Here is a 13,989-nt window from a genome sequence, read left to right as displayed (position 1 = left end):
CCACCAGATGTCTGGTCAACCTTGACCCATCTGGATTTCCTTCGTGCCAAGTATCCAGTCAATCCTTTGACCTACTTGGACTTCCCAACACCAGATGTCCGATCATCCTTGATCCATCTGGATTTCCCTTGCCTGGCTTCACTCACCAGGACTTTCACCTAGCTTCACTCACTAGGACTTTCACCTAGCTTCACTCACTAGGATTTTCCTTCTGCCTAACATCCCAGTTAGGACTTTCACCTGGCTTCACTCACCAGGATTTCCATCTGCCTAGCTTCACTCACTAGGACTTTCACAGTCAAGTATCCAGTCAACCTTGACCTACTTGACTCTTCTTCAATCAATATCTTATTGTTAAACATCTAAACACAAACCAAGACTCAGCTTGGTTAACCAGGTCAACCTTGACCTAAGGGATGTTGCACCAACAATCTCCCCCTTTTTGATGTTTGGCAATACCACAATAACACTTACAATCCCACATGTAAGTTAGGCTAATCCCATAGCCTCATTCTTCATGCCACTAGGTAATGAAAGCAGAAGTTAAGCTCTTCATTCTCCCCCTAAGAGGACAAACTCCCTCTTAGGTAATGAAAGCCTAACTTACTCCCTTTCACAAGTCCTTTCATTCTCCCCCTATTGGCACACATCAACCCAGCCTTGAGCACACATCAACCTATGTCTCAATATTGGGCACACATCAACAAATCCATTGTTGAAAGACTCTCCCCCTGAAGAGTTGCTCATCGTAATCACAACTTCACTTATTGTGATCAACACGATAATGAAGGTCCCATACTCTTCATTTTCCCTACATTCTCCCTTAATGTAGACAAATGCCCAACCTTGAGCCTTTTTCAATCACTCGAAAAACCACTTGAAAATATGAGGATATCCACTCCCCATTTCAAGTTCAAATGCTCATTCATGAGCATTTTCTCTACAGAAGGTTAACCACCTTCCAAGGTTCATGAAAAATAATTTTCATGTCTTTAAAGAGTCCCTCCCCCTAAAGACATGGTGGTAACTTATGTCATCACACCAACAATGACTTGAAATTCCTAAAACTTTAGGAAACCCAATTTTAGAAGTTTTGAGGTTCAAATATTCAAAATTTGAAACAAACCTCAACCTAAACTTCAACTTAGCCTTCCTTAACCAATCCATCCTTGTTTTCCACACGAAAACACCCTTTTTATGTATACAAATGTATTTAAGGGGTTTGGAATGGTTACCTAGACTAAAATAGGTTCAAAGATGCTGAAATCAAGCCTTCCCAGCCAGAATCAGCAACTTGGATCGATTGGAGTTGGGTTCCAATCGATTGAACCTCGCTGAATCGATCCACTGATCGATTCAGACTCCCTGGATCGATCGGCTGATCGATCCGAGACTTGCCTTCTGAATCGATCCACGGATCGATTCAGGCACTCTAATCGATCCATGGATCGATCGGAGCTCTGATAGTTGCTGAAATTCCATTTCAGTCAACTTCAGAAACCCCTAGAAAATTCTACAAAAATCTAAAAATTATGAAATTTCATGTAGACATTATTTAGGGCATTTACTATCATGGAAAGATAGTTTTCTATGAAAATACTTTATATTTTCAAAGATTGACACAAACTTGAAAACTTGCAAAAACTTTAGTGTTTTCTTCAAGTTTGTGGCTAACTATTCAATGGTGATTACTATCAAAAGATAGCCTTCACCATGGTTTTCCAAAATCATTTTGAAAACATTTTTAAACCCAATATCCCATCATGTTCCTTGGGCATAATGCACATGACTTGTACATTAGCTTTCCCAATGATGGGAAAACACATAACTATGTGTTTTGATGAATTTAAAACTCAAAGTAATGCACTAAATCAACATCTTGAGTTTTGTTCATCATCCTAACATCTCACTTGTATCTAATGTGCACTAAAACACATACAAGTCACCTTATAGTCTTTGTGAGATGTAGATTTTGGTTTTGCCCTGATCTAGGGATCATGCATATCTATCTAGGCATTTTAGAGATATTAGACATCCACCTAGGATGTCACTTGTTAATAAGTGTTGTTAAATGCCATTTGTCCTTAATTACAAGGAATTAAACTAATGCATGATAATGTTATGACATACATCAAAATAAAATAACTTTCAAAAGAAAGATTCCTATAATTACATGATGTATGAATGTCATGACATTGTGTTTTTGGATTTTTCATAATAAAACATGAATGCAAAAATAGACATGATGTCATGGCATATGATGGGCAAACAATCATGGCAAGGTTTAGCATAAATAAAATATACCTAGATTAACTATCTAAGTATCCTTAAAATCTTAGCTAAACTTACGACTTGAACCTAGATTGCCCTAAAGTGCTTCAAGAAAATGCCAAAGCCTAAATTGGCATTTCTAATTTCCATGATTAATGTATGCCAATTGAAAATAGACATGTCCTCAAATGTTGGCATATTTTATTTTTCCTCAAGAATAGCACCTTTAAATTAAGGCCCGGATTGCCTTAAATTTTCTAAGAACATACCAAAATCCCAACTTGGTAGTTCTCAAGGTTTTCCCAATTTGTGTCATTTTAAGATAAAATCAATTTTTCCACCATTAGGCACATTTTACTCTTTCAAGCAGTAAATAATAATTCCATTTCATTTTCAAAGGTTAACAAAAACCTTGAAAATGCTCCTTGAGTGTCAATTTCCTCAAAGTTGGGTTAACTACCCTTCTAATCGGAGTTGACACTCTCTAACCCATCTATGGGGTAGAGAAGATGCTCCTAGGAACCCAACACCTATTGGTGCTCCTTGGATGCTCTAGGTACTCACTAGGGATTACTTCCCTAGATACCTTCCTAGTGACCTTGTTTGGCTTCTTAGAAGCCTTGGTCACTTTTTCTAGGTCAACTCTAGGGATAGCCTCCCTTGTAACCTTGTTAGTGACTTTCTTAGACTTCTTAGAAGTCTTAGTCACTTTGGTTGCAAAGATACTTCTAGGGATATCTTCCCTTGTATCCTTGACTTGACCTCTAGACTTAGGGTTCGTTCCATAACTATATGGAACCCTATGATAACTAGGCACATCCTTCTTAGCTTTTGGTTTGTATCCCAAACCTTTATGGCCATTGGATGGCTTTGATTTTCCTAACCCTAAGTTATGCTCATTTTGCCCTAATAGGATATTTTCCATCATTTTTAGGGTCTTTTCCATTTTATCAAGTCTTGACCTCAAGACTTGATTTTCTCTCACTAAGTCCTTAGTATTTGATCCATGAGCATTTTTGTTTCTAGGCTTGTATCTTAAATCCTTAGAGTTATCGCCTAGGTTTTTACCTACATTCCTAGCCTTAGGGATAGTAGTTTTGGCATGTAGGGCCACATGCTTTTTCTTAAAGCCCTCATGCTTCCTATTCTTATGGTAAATCGCATTAAAATGATAAAAATTTGACCTAGCATGTTTTTTACCATTTTGCAAGGGAATAGGCTCAATGAAAGTTACCTTCTTTTTTACCTTGGAGGCTCCCCCTTGACTAGTGCCTCCTTGAGCCTTGACCATCTTCTTTCCCTTGGGGCATTGACTTCGGTAATGCCCTTTTTGTTGACACAAGAAGCACACAATGTGCTCCTTGCTCTTCTTTGTCCCGGGGGTGGTCTCCTTGAGCTTCTCCTTGCCCTTTTGTGCCATTTGGCCCTTCTTCTTGGCCAATTTAGGACACTTGCTCTTGTAGTGCCCACTTTCCCTACACTCAAAACATATTATATGATTTTTATTATTAATTGAAATATTTATACCTTTGCTTGTAGGGGTGGCATCTTTTCCTTTGGATCCGGAGGTAGAAGCTTCCTCTTGATCGGACCTTGATTCTTCTCCATTTGATTTTTCTTGACTTGTGGAGGTAGAACCTTCTTCCTCCTCTTCGTCTCTTGACCCGGATGTAGAAGCTTCTCCTTCTTCTTGATCCGGCGTCACCAAGGATTGCTCCCCCTCAATCCTAGAGGTGGAGGCTTCATCATCTTGAATATGAAACAAGGAGTATGCTCCCTCCTTGTTCCCTTCGTTGCATTCCCTTAAGGATGAAGCTTCTTGGATTTCCTCTTCTTCGGAGGTTGAACATCTCTCAACCTCGGAATCCTCCTCTTGGTCTTGCTCCAAAGAGTCACCCTCTCTGGATTCTTCTTGATCTTGTACAGTGGAGGGAATCTCTTCATGAAGCTTGGCCAATTTGCTCCAAAACTCCTTGGCATCTTCGAATTCTCCAACTTGAGCCAAGATGTGGCTAGGCAATAAGTTGACCAAAAGCTTGGTCACTTTGTCATTTGCCTCGCCCCTTTGAATTTGCTCCGAGCTCCATCTGCTTTTCTTTAGAAGCTTGCCCTTGGAGTTCGTTGGAGCTTTGAAGCCTTCCATTAGAGCAAACTATTGCTCTATCTCCATCATAAGAAAATTTTCGATTCTTGATTTCCAATAATCGAAGCTTGCCGATGTGTATGGTGGAGCCACCCTTGTGTCAAATCCAAGTCCATCTTGGAATTGCATCTTGAAGTTGAGCTTGACAAAATCTTGAACTTGAAGAATTTGCTCCAACTTCTTCACCCTCTAGCTTTTCTTGATATGCTTGACCCTTCCGGCGATGATTCCGGTGAAGAGCGGCCTCGCTCTGATACCACTTGTTAGGACCAAAAGTAGCTAGAGGGGGGTGAATAGCTCGTCGCGTTCGCTCGGTGCTCGGCGTTGCTTGTTCCTTCAAAGATGTGCTGCGGAAATACAAAGAACAACTCACACAATGCTAACAAGGTTGGTTTACTTGGTATCTACCTCACAAGAGGTGACTAGTCCAAGGATCCACACCTACGCACGCACCCTCCACTAATAAAACTCTCCTTTATGGTAACTACCAAGGGCAGAGAAGCCCTACAAGACTCAGTACAAGAAAAGAGGGAAAGGATACAAGAAATACAAGCTTACAAGCTTACAATGAGTACAAACCCTAACCCTAGCTTCTCTTCTTGACTTTGATCCGCCTCTTGACTTGGAAACCTTCCAAGATCCTTCAAGAACTGGCGATCTGAGCTTTGCGAGCGCTGTGGAGAGGCTGGCGAGAGATCTGGAGTGAATCGGAGAAGCGATGCCGAAGGAATCGTGCGCCTGCGGCTTTTATCGACGCCAACGGTCGGATCCCGATCGATTCGAATATTCCCAATTGATCAGGGAGACTTTGGATCGATCCACGGATCGATCCAGAGCGCCTCTGTGCTCTGGGAAAAATGCCTGGATCGATCCACGGATCGATCCAGCGCTTATCGCGCGAAGCAGCAGCGTCCCAATCGATCGGCTGATCGATTGGGACCTCTGGATCGATCCACTGATCGATCCAGAGGCTCTCTGTTCGCTGGGACAGATTTGGATCGATCCACTGATTGATCCAGAGCCTGGATCGATCCGCTGATCGATCCAACACTTGGTTCTTGCCCAAAACCAAGTCCCAAACCTCCCAAACCAACATCCGGTCAACCTTGACCTGTTGGTACATTATGCCTAGCATCTGGTCACTCCCTTGACCTGCCAGGACTCCCCACCAAGTGTCCGGTCAATCCCTTTGACCCACTTGGACTTTTCTCTGTGCCAAGTTATCCGGTCACTCTCTTGACCTACTTGGACTTCCACCAGATGTCTGGTCAACCTTGACCCATCTGGATTTCCTTCGTGCCAAGTATCTAGTCAATCCTTTGACCTACTTGGACTTCCCAACACCAGATGTCCGATCATCCTTGATCCATCTGGATTTCCCTTGCCTAGCTTCACTCACCAGGACTTTCACCTAGCTTCACTCACTAGGACTTTCACCTAACTTCACTCACTAGGATTTTCCTTCTGCCTAACATCCCAGTTAGGACTTTCACCTGGCTTCACTCATCAGGATTTCCATCTGCCTAGCTTCACTCACTAGGACTTTCACAGTCAAGTATCCAGTCAACCTTGACCTACTTGACTCTTCTTCAATCAATATCTTATTGTTAAACATCTAAACCCAAACCAAGACTCAGCTTGGTTAACCAGGTCAACCTTGACCTGAGGGATGTTGCACCAACAAATTTATGCTATGTGTACCTTACGAATGACCTGTAATGAGAAGGGCATCAACCATAGCGACGTTATCGAACCTTGCCTTTATTCGTATCCACGCCGAGCTCCTCTAAATAACTCCTTGAGTAAAAGCCTCTCTTTCAGAAGTTACTAGCCATGAGCGAAGAAGAGGGATCAAGAGGAAGAGGAAGAGAAGCACACAAGGAAAAAATTTTTTCCTTATGGTGGTCACAACAACAAGGGGAAGTGCTTCCCCTTATTGGCGGCAGTAAAGAGGGAGGGGAGAGGAAGAGGAGAAGAAAAATTGGGTTAAAGTTTCAAAAAACCTTACAAGCCAATTAATTATCTTTTGTGTATAATCTTCTCTCAACCATATCAATATATAGCCATCATTAATGAGTTAGATTAGAAAGCCCACATCCAACCCATTATCCCTAAACAAAAAATTAGCCCATTAACTCTTTGGTTTAGTTCACAACTAAACCAAGTTGATTCATGACTAATTCATGATTAAACCAAATATGTGCTGGAACCCCAAAGGTTGTTTTGATGTGAGCAACAAATTAAGCTAGGTCCTGTGGGATTTTAACCTTGTATCTAAGTGTGCAAGAGCTTAAGAGCACAAGGAGTCGAGCAGAAGACACAACTAGCGAGAAGGACGGCACGGGAGAGTGCGTTTGAGTGACGAGGCGCTACAGAAGAGTACACCGGCGGACGAGAAGTAAGCGTGCGGTGTTTCCGAGGAACGAGAAGCCGGAGCGGAAGATTGCTCGGGGAGCAAGAGACGTAGCTAGAGAGAAGGTCAGCACGGGAGAGTGCATTCGAGGGACGAAGAGCTGCAGATGAGTACGCTGGCGGACGAGAAGGAAGCATGCGACGATTCCGAGGGACGAGAAGCCAGAGCGGAAGTCTGCTCGAGAAGGTCGGGAGTTGGGTTCGGGTGAGCCCTATTCCGGATGGCCGAGATCACCCAACCAAGCGGAGCTGGAGCAAAAGACCCGGATCGAGGCGAGCTGAACCAAAGTAGAGGGCCCGAATCGAAAAAAGTCAACTCTATTGACTTTCTTGGTCTGGGCACCCGGAACCCTTCTAGGCACCCGAATTTGGATGCTATCTAGATCGCAGTCAAACGTAATCTATATGAGAAGGGATAAAGTTTTATCCCCTCCCAGGCGCCTGGAACCCTTCCAGGTGCCCCGACCAAAGGTTATAAATATAGCCTTGGTCCAAGAAGCTCAAGAAGACAAGCAATTCTGATTACAACACTTGTATGCTTTTATTGTTAGTTTAGCTTCTTATTTTCTCTATGCTTGAATGTTGTAAGAGGCTTCTCCGCCCGAAAGGAGATATCTATTGGGCTTCATTCTCCTTGGATTAACAACCTCCTCGGTTGTAACCTAGTAAACTCCCTTGCCTCTACTTTTTTAGTTTATTGCTTTTAAATTAATGCAAGTGTTCTTTTGAAAGTCCAAGAAGGGTAGTTTTTTAATTTTACAGAGCTATTCAACCCCCCTTCTAGCCAGCCCAACGGTCTCCAACAAGTGGTATCAGAGCCAAGTTCGCCTCAGGAGGACTAACTGCCGACTGAAGCAACGAGATGGTCGGAACGAACATCTACCCACCAACGTTCGAGGGGGAGTTCGCATTTTGGAAGCGACGAATGGAGGTTTATTTTAAAACTGATTTTAATATATTATTAATAATGACGTATGGTTATAAAGCTCCAAAGGATGCAAAAGGAGAAGAACTTAAGGAGCATCAATGGACTGACGAGCAGCGCGATGAAATCATGACAAACGGTAAGGCTGAATCCCGCCTTCTGAGTATACTACCCACCGAGGATCTCTAAAGAGTTGGAAAATACAGAAGCGCAAAAGAACTTTGGAAAAAGTTCTTGAAGCTCTACGAAGAACCATTTGAAGTCGACTCCTCGATGGACACTGAGTCGTTGTCAGAAGAATTAGAGACGGAGGAAATTGTTGGGACAACCCTAACAGCTGAATTCCATTCTGAGGACACAGAAAATTCATCCCAGATAAGCATCGATGAAGGGGGAGAGTCTTCGGAAGAAAGCAGCTCAACAGGGGGAGCATCAAAAGTTGACAAGATAAGTCGGGTACGGTCTCCACCTCTTGACCAATTGCTTAAATAGGTTAAAATACCGTCGAAAGATTTTTTCGAGTTAAAAATTATATTATCAAAATATTTTTGCGAATTAGAAATTAAAAATAAAACAAAGAATAGTGAATTTAAAGAAACTATAGCAACAGATTGTTGATTAAAGAATCTCGACAAACTAACAAGAAAAAATGACATGTTAAAGGAACAAATATAATTTTCTGTATGTTCAAAATTCCCTGCTTTAAATTTAAGAAATTATGACAAACTAAAATGAAAATTTAAACATCACTAACCTAAACTATAAATTGGACTTAGCGCTTACAGCAAGAAAATTAAACAGCTAATTTCCTTATGAGACTTTGTCTAAGAAAGTAGTTATTGCTCCAATAACCAAGAAGGCCTAGTATCTCGCCACTGTCTAGAAGCCAAAATATTGAAATAAAATGTTTAATTAACTTACTGATAAAGTATTGAAAGTAAATAATGCTTTAAAATGATTTTAAAACATTTTTTTGGAAAATTGTCTAAAAATTACCTAAGTTAGAATTTTCTTTTACTTAGAAAATTTTCTTGCTTAAATTTTTTACTTATTCTCAAAAATAATTTTGCTTGCAAAACTTAGGAAAATTTTCTGAAAAAATTATATCTGTTAAACATTTTTACTTAGAAATTTCTTTGAAAATTATTGCAAATTTTTAGTAATATCAAAATAATTTTGAAAAGATTTTTCAAAATTATTACCCTCAGATTTTTTTTAACCCCATTTTTTATGTGATCAAAGGGGGAGAAGGAAAAGTATAAGTCTAAGAGAAGGTAGACTACAATTTTTTCTATCTTTTTTGCACTTTATTGCAATATTAGTTATCTTACTCTTATGTCTATTTAGCCGAGCTTAACTTGGGTTGCTCACATCAAAGAGAGGGAGATTGTTGGAACCCCAAATGTTATTTTGATGTGAGCAACAAGTTAAGTTGGTCCTGTGGGGTTTTAACCTTGTGTCTAAGTGTGCAGAAGTTTAGGAGCACAGGGAGTCGAGCAGAAGATGCAGCTAGCGAGAAGAACGGCACGGAAGAGTGTGTCTGAGGGATGAGGCGCTGCGGAAGAGTACACCGACTGACCAGAAGGAAGCGTGTGGTGTTTTCGAGGAACAAGAAGCGGGAGCAGAAGATTGCTCGGGGAGCAAGAGATGCAGCTAGCGAGAAGGTCGACACGGGGGAGTGCGTCCGAGGGACGAAGAGCTGTGGATGAGTACGCTGGCGGACGAGAAGGAAACACGCGACGATTCTGAAGGACGAGAAGCCGGAGCGGAAGCCTGCTCGAGAAGGTCGGAAGTTGAGTTCGGATGAGCCCTATTCCGAATGGCCGAGATCACCCAAGCAAGCAGAACCGGAGTGAAAGACCCAGACCGAGGCGAGCTAAACCAGAGCAGAGGGCCCGGACCGAAAAAGTCAACTCTATTGACTTTATTGGTCCGGGGCGGCCGACCCTTTCGGACACTCGGATTTGGATGTTATCCAGATCGCAGTCAAACATGATCTATACGAGAAGGGATAAAGTTTTTTCCCCTCCTAGATGTCTAGAATCCTTCCAGGGGCCTCGACCAAGGCTATAAATATAGCCTTGGTCCAAGAAGCTCAAGAAGACAAGCAATTCTGATTACAACACTTGTATACTTTCATTGTTAGTTTAGCTTCTTATTTTCTCTGTGCTTGAATGCTATAAGAGGATTCTCCGCCCGAAAGGAGATATCTATTGCGCTTCATTCTCCTTGGATTAACAACCTCCCCGGTTGTAACTAAGTAAACTCCCTTGTCTCTACTCTTTTAGTTTATTGCTTTTAAATTAATGTAAGTGTTCTTTTGAAAGTCCGAGAATGATAGTTTTTTAATTTTGCAGAGCTATTCAACCCCCCTTCTAGCCGGCTCAATGGTCTCTAACAAGTGGTATCAGAGCCAAGTTTGCCTCAGGCGGACTAACCGCCGACTGAAGCAACGAAATGGTCGGAGCGAACATCTACCCACTAACGTTCAAAGGGGAGTTCACATTTTAGGAGCGACGAATGGAGATTTATTTTAAAACTGATTTTAATATGTTATTAATAATGATGTATGGTTATAAAGCTCCAAAGGATATAAAAGGAGAAGAACTTGAGGAGCATCAATGGACTGAGGAGCAATGCGATGAATTCATGACAAACGATAAGGTTAAATCCCGCCTTCTGAGTGTATTAATTACCTACCCAGGATCTCTAAAGAGTCAGAAAATACAGAATCGCAAAAGAACTTTGGGAAAAGTTCTTAAAGCTCTACGAAGAACCATTTAAAGTTGACTCCTCAATGGACACCGAGCCATCGTCAGAAGAATCCGAGACGAAGGAAATTGTCGGGACAACCCAAACAGTTGAATTCCATTCTGAGGACACAGAAAATTTATCCCAGATAAGCATCGATGAATGGGGAGAGTCTTCGGAAAAAAGCAGCTCAACAGGGGGAGCATCAAAAGTTGACAAGATAAGTCAGGTACGGTCTCCACCTCCTGACCAATTGCTTAAATCAGTTAAAATACCGTCGAAAGATTTTTTTTGAGTTAAAAATTATATTATTAAAACATTTTTGTGAATTAGAAATTAAAAATAAAACAAAGAATAGTGAGTTTAAAGAAACTCTAACAACAGATTGTCGATTAAAGAATCTCGACAAACTAACAAGAGAAAATGACATGTTAAAGGAACAAATACAATTTTCTGTATGTTCAAAATTCCCTGCTTTAAATTTGAGAAATTATGACAAAATAAAATGGAAATTTAAACATCACTAACCTAAACTATAAATTAGACTTAGCGCTTACAGCAAGAAAATTAAACAGTTAATTTTCTTATGAGGGTTTGTCTAAGAAAGTGGTTGTTGCTCTAATAACCAAGAAGGCCTAGTGTCTCGCCACTACTTGAAAGCTAAAATATTGAAATAAAATATTTAATTAACTTACTAATAAAGTATTGAAAGTAAATAATGCTTTAAAATATTTTTTAAATATTTTTTTGGAAAATTTCTCAAAATTGTCTAAAAATTGCCTAAGTTAGAATTTTCTTTTACTTAGAAAATTTTCTTGCTTAAATTTTTTACTTATTCTCAAAAATAATTTTGCTTGCAAAACTTAGGAAAAATTTCTGAAAAAATTATATTTGTTAAATATTTTTACTTAGAAATTTCTTTGAAAATTATTGCAAATTTTTAGTAATATCAAAATAATTTTTCAAAGTTTTTTCAAAATTATTACCCTTAGATTTTTTTGTTGGTGCAATATCCCTCAGGTCAAGGTTGACCAAGCTTGAGTCTTTGTTTGAGTTTCGATGTTTAACAATACAAGACTTCGATGATATGGATAAGTGCAGGTGCAGTTGTTCATTTGGGGAGATTGTTTGGTGCAATTCCCCTCTGATCAGGGTCTGATCAGGTTGGTTGAAGAAGAGTCAAGTAGGTCAAGGTTGACCAGATACTTGATTGGGAAGTCCTAACTGGGATGTTAGGCAGAAGGAAATCCTAGTGAGTGAAGCTAGGTGAAAGTCCTAGTGAGTGAAGCCAGGCAGAAGTGAAAATCCTAGTGAGTGAAGTCAGGTGAAAGACCTAGTGAGTGAAGCTAGGCAGTGAGGAAATCCTAGTGAGTGAAGCTAGGTGAAAGTCCTGGTGAGTGAAGCCAGGCAGAGGAAATCCTGGTGAGTGAAGCCAGGTGAAAATCCTAGTGAGTGAAGCTAGGTGAAAGACCTGGTGAGTGAAGCCAGGCACGGGAGAAATCCAGATGGATCAAGGCTGATCAGATATCTGGTGTTGGAAAGTCCAAGCAGGTCAAAGGGATTGACCGAATACTTGGCACGAGGAGAAAAGTCCAAGTAGGTCAAAGGGATTGACCGGATACTTGGCGAAAGGAGAAAAGTCCAAGTGGGTCAAAGGGATTGACCAGACACTTGGTGAGGGAGTCATAGCAGGTCAAGGGTGTGACTGGATGCTAGGCATGATGAACCAACAGGTCATGGATAGACAGGATGTTGGTTTGGGGGCTTGGGATTTGGTTTTGGGCAAAAACTAATGTCTGGATCGATCAACCGATCGATTGGGAAGGTCCCCGCGACAAGCCTCGAGTGGGCAAGTCGCAGAACGCACAGAACGCCTCTGGATCGATCGGTCGATCGATCTAGAGACCCTAATCGATCAGTGGATCGATTGGGGTGGCGCGTTTTTGCGCGATAAAGGCTAGATCGATCAGCCGATCGATCCAGACTATTCCAAAGAGCACAGAGGCACTCTGGATCGATCAGTTGATCGATCCAAAGCCTCCTCGATCGATTGGGAGCTATCCAATCGATCGGGATCCGACCGTTGGCGTCGTATTTAGCTGCAGGCGTTCGATTCCTTCGGTAGAATTTTTACTGATTCATCTCATATCTTCACTATGCTCCCAGAGCTTTTCCACAAAGTTTAGATCGTCAGTTCTTGAAGGTTCTTGGAGGTCTTCCAAGTCAAGAGGCGGATCTACAGCTGAGGAAGAAAGCTAGGGTTAGGGTTTTCTATACTCATTGTAAGCTTTTGCTTGTATTTGTGTATCCTTTCCCTTTCTTCTTGTAGTGTGAACTTGTAGGGCTTCTCCACCTTCGGTAGTTACCGAAAAGGAGTGTTTATTAGTGGAGGTGTGTGTGAGTGTGTGGATCCTTGGACTAGTCACCTCCTTTGGAGGTGGATACCAAGTAAATCTACTTGTTAGCGTTATGTGTGTTGTTTCTTGTATATTTTCGCTGCACATCTTTGAAGAAACAAGCAAAGCCGACCACGAGCATGCGACGAGCTATTCACTCCCCCCTCTAGCTATATTTCGGTCCCAACAAGTGGTATCAGAGCGAGGCCGCTCTTCACCGGAATAATCGCCGGAAGGGGCAAACAAAACAAGCAAAGCTAGAGGGTGAAGAAGTTGGAGCAAATTCATCAAAGTCAAAGAATTCAAGAAGCTCAACTTCAAGATGCAATTCCAAGATGGACTTGGATTTGACACACGGGTGCCTCCACCATTTACAATGACAAGCTTCGATCTTTGGAGATCAAGGATCGAAAATTTCTTGATGGTGGAGATAGAGCAATGGTTTGCTCTAATGAAAGGCTTCGAGGCTCCAAGAAATTCAAATGGCAAAGTTCTCAAGAGGAGCAAATGGAGCCCGGAGCAAGTCCAAATGTGCGAGGCAAATGACAAGGTAACCAAATTATTGGTTAATTTATTGCCTAGCACAATTCTATGCAAAATTGGACAATATGAAGATGCCAAAGAGCTTTGGAGCAAGTTGGCTAAGCTCCATGAAGAACCCTCCACTGTACCAAATCAAGAGGAATCCAAAGAGGACGACTCATTGGAGCAAGACCAAGAGAAGGACTCCGAAGTTGAGAGATGCTCAACTTCCAAAGAAGAAGTTCAAGAAGCTTTATCTTCAGAGGAATGCAATGAAAAGGGCAAGGAGGGAGCATACTCCTTGTTCCATATACAAGATGAAGATGAAGAAGCCTCCACCTCTAGGATTGAGGGGGAGCAATCTTTGGTGACGCCGAATCAAGAAGAAGGAGAAGCTTCTACATCCGGGTCAAAAGAAGAAGTGGAGGAAGAAGCTTCCACCTCCACAAATCAAGCTAAATCAATGGGAGGAAAATCATTTGCGGATCAAGAGGAAGCCTCTACCTCCGAATCCAAAGGAGAAAGTGTCATCCCTACACATGAAGGTATAAGTGTGTCAATTAATAATA

The sequence above is a fragment of the Zingiber officinale genome, chromosome 5A, assembly GCF_018446385.1.
Source record: "Zingiber officinale cultivar Zhangliang chromosome 5A, Zo_v1.1, whole genome shotgun sequence".
NCBI classification, from domain to species: Eukaryota; Viridiplantae; Streptophyta; class Magnoliopsida; order Zingiberales; family Zingiberaceae; genus Zingiber; species Zingiber officinale.
The sequence above is the reverse complement of the archived record's forward strand: the minus strand, read 5'-3'. Positions refer to the sequence as shown.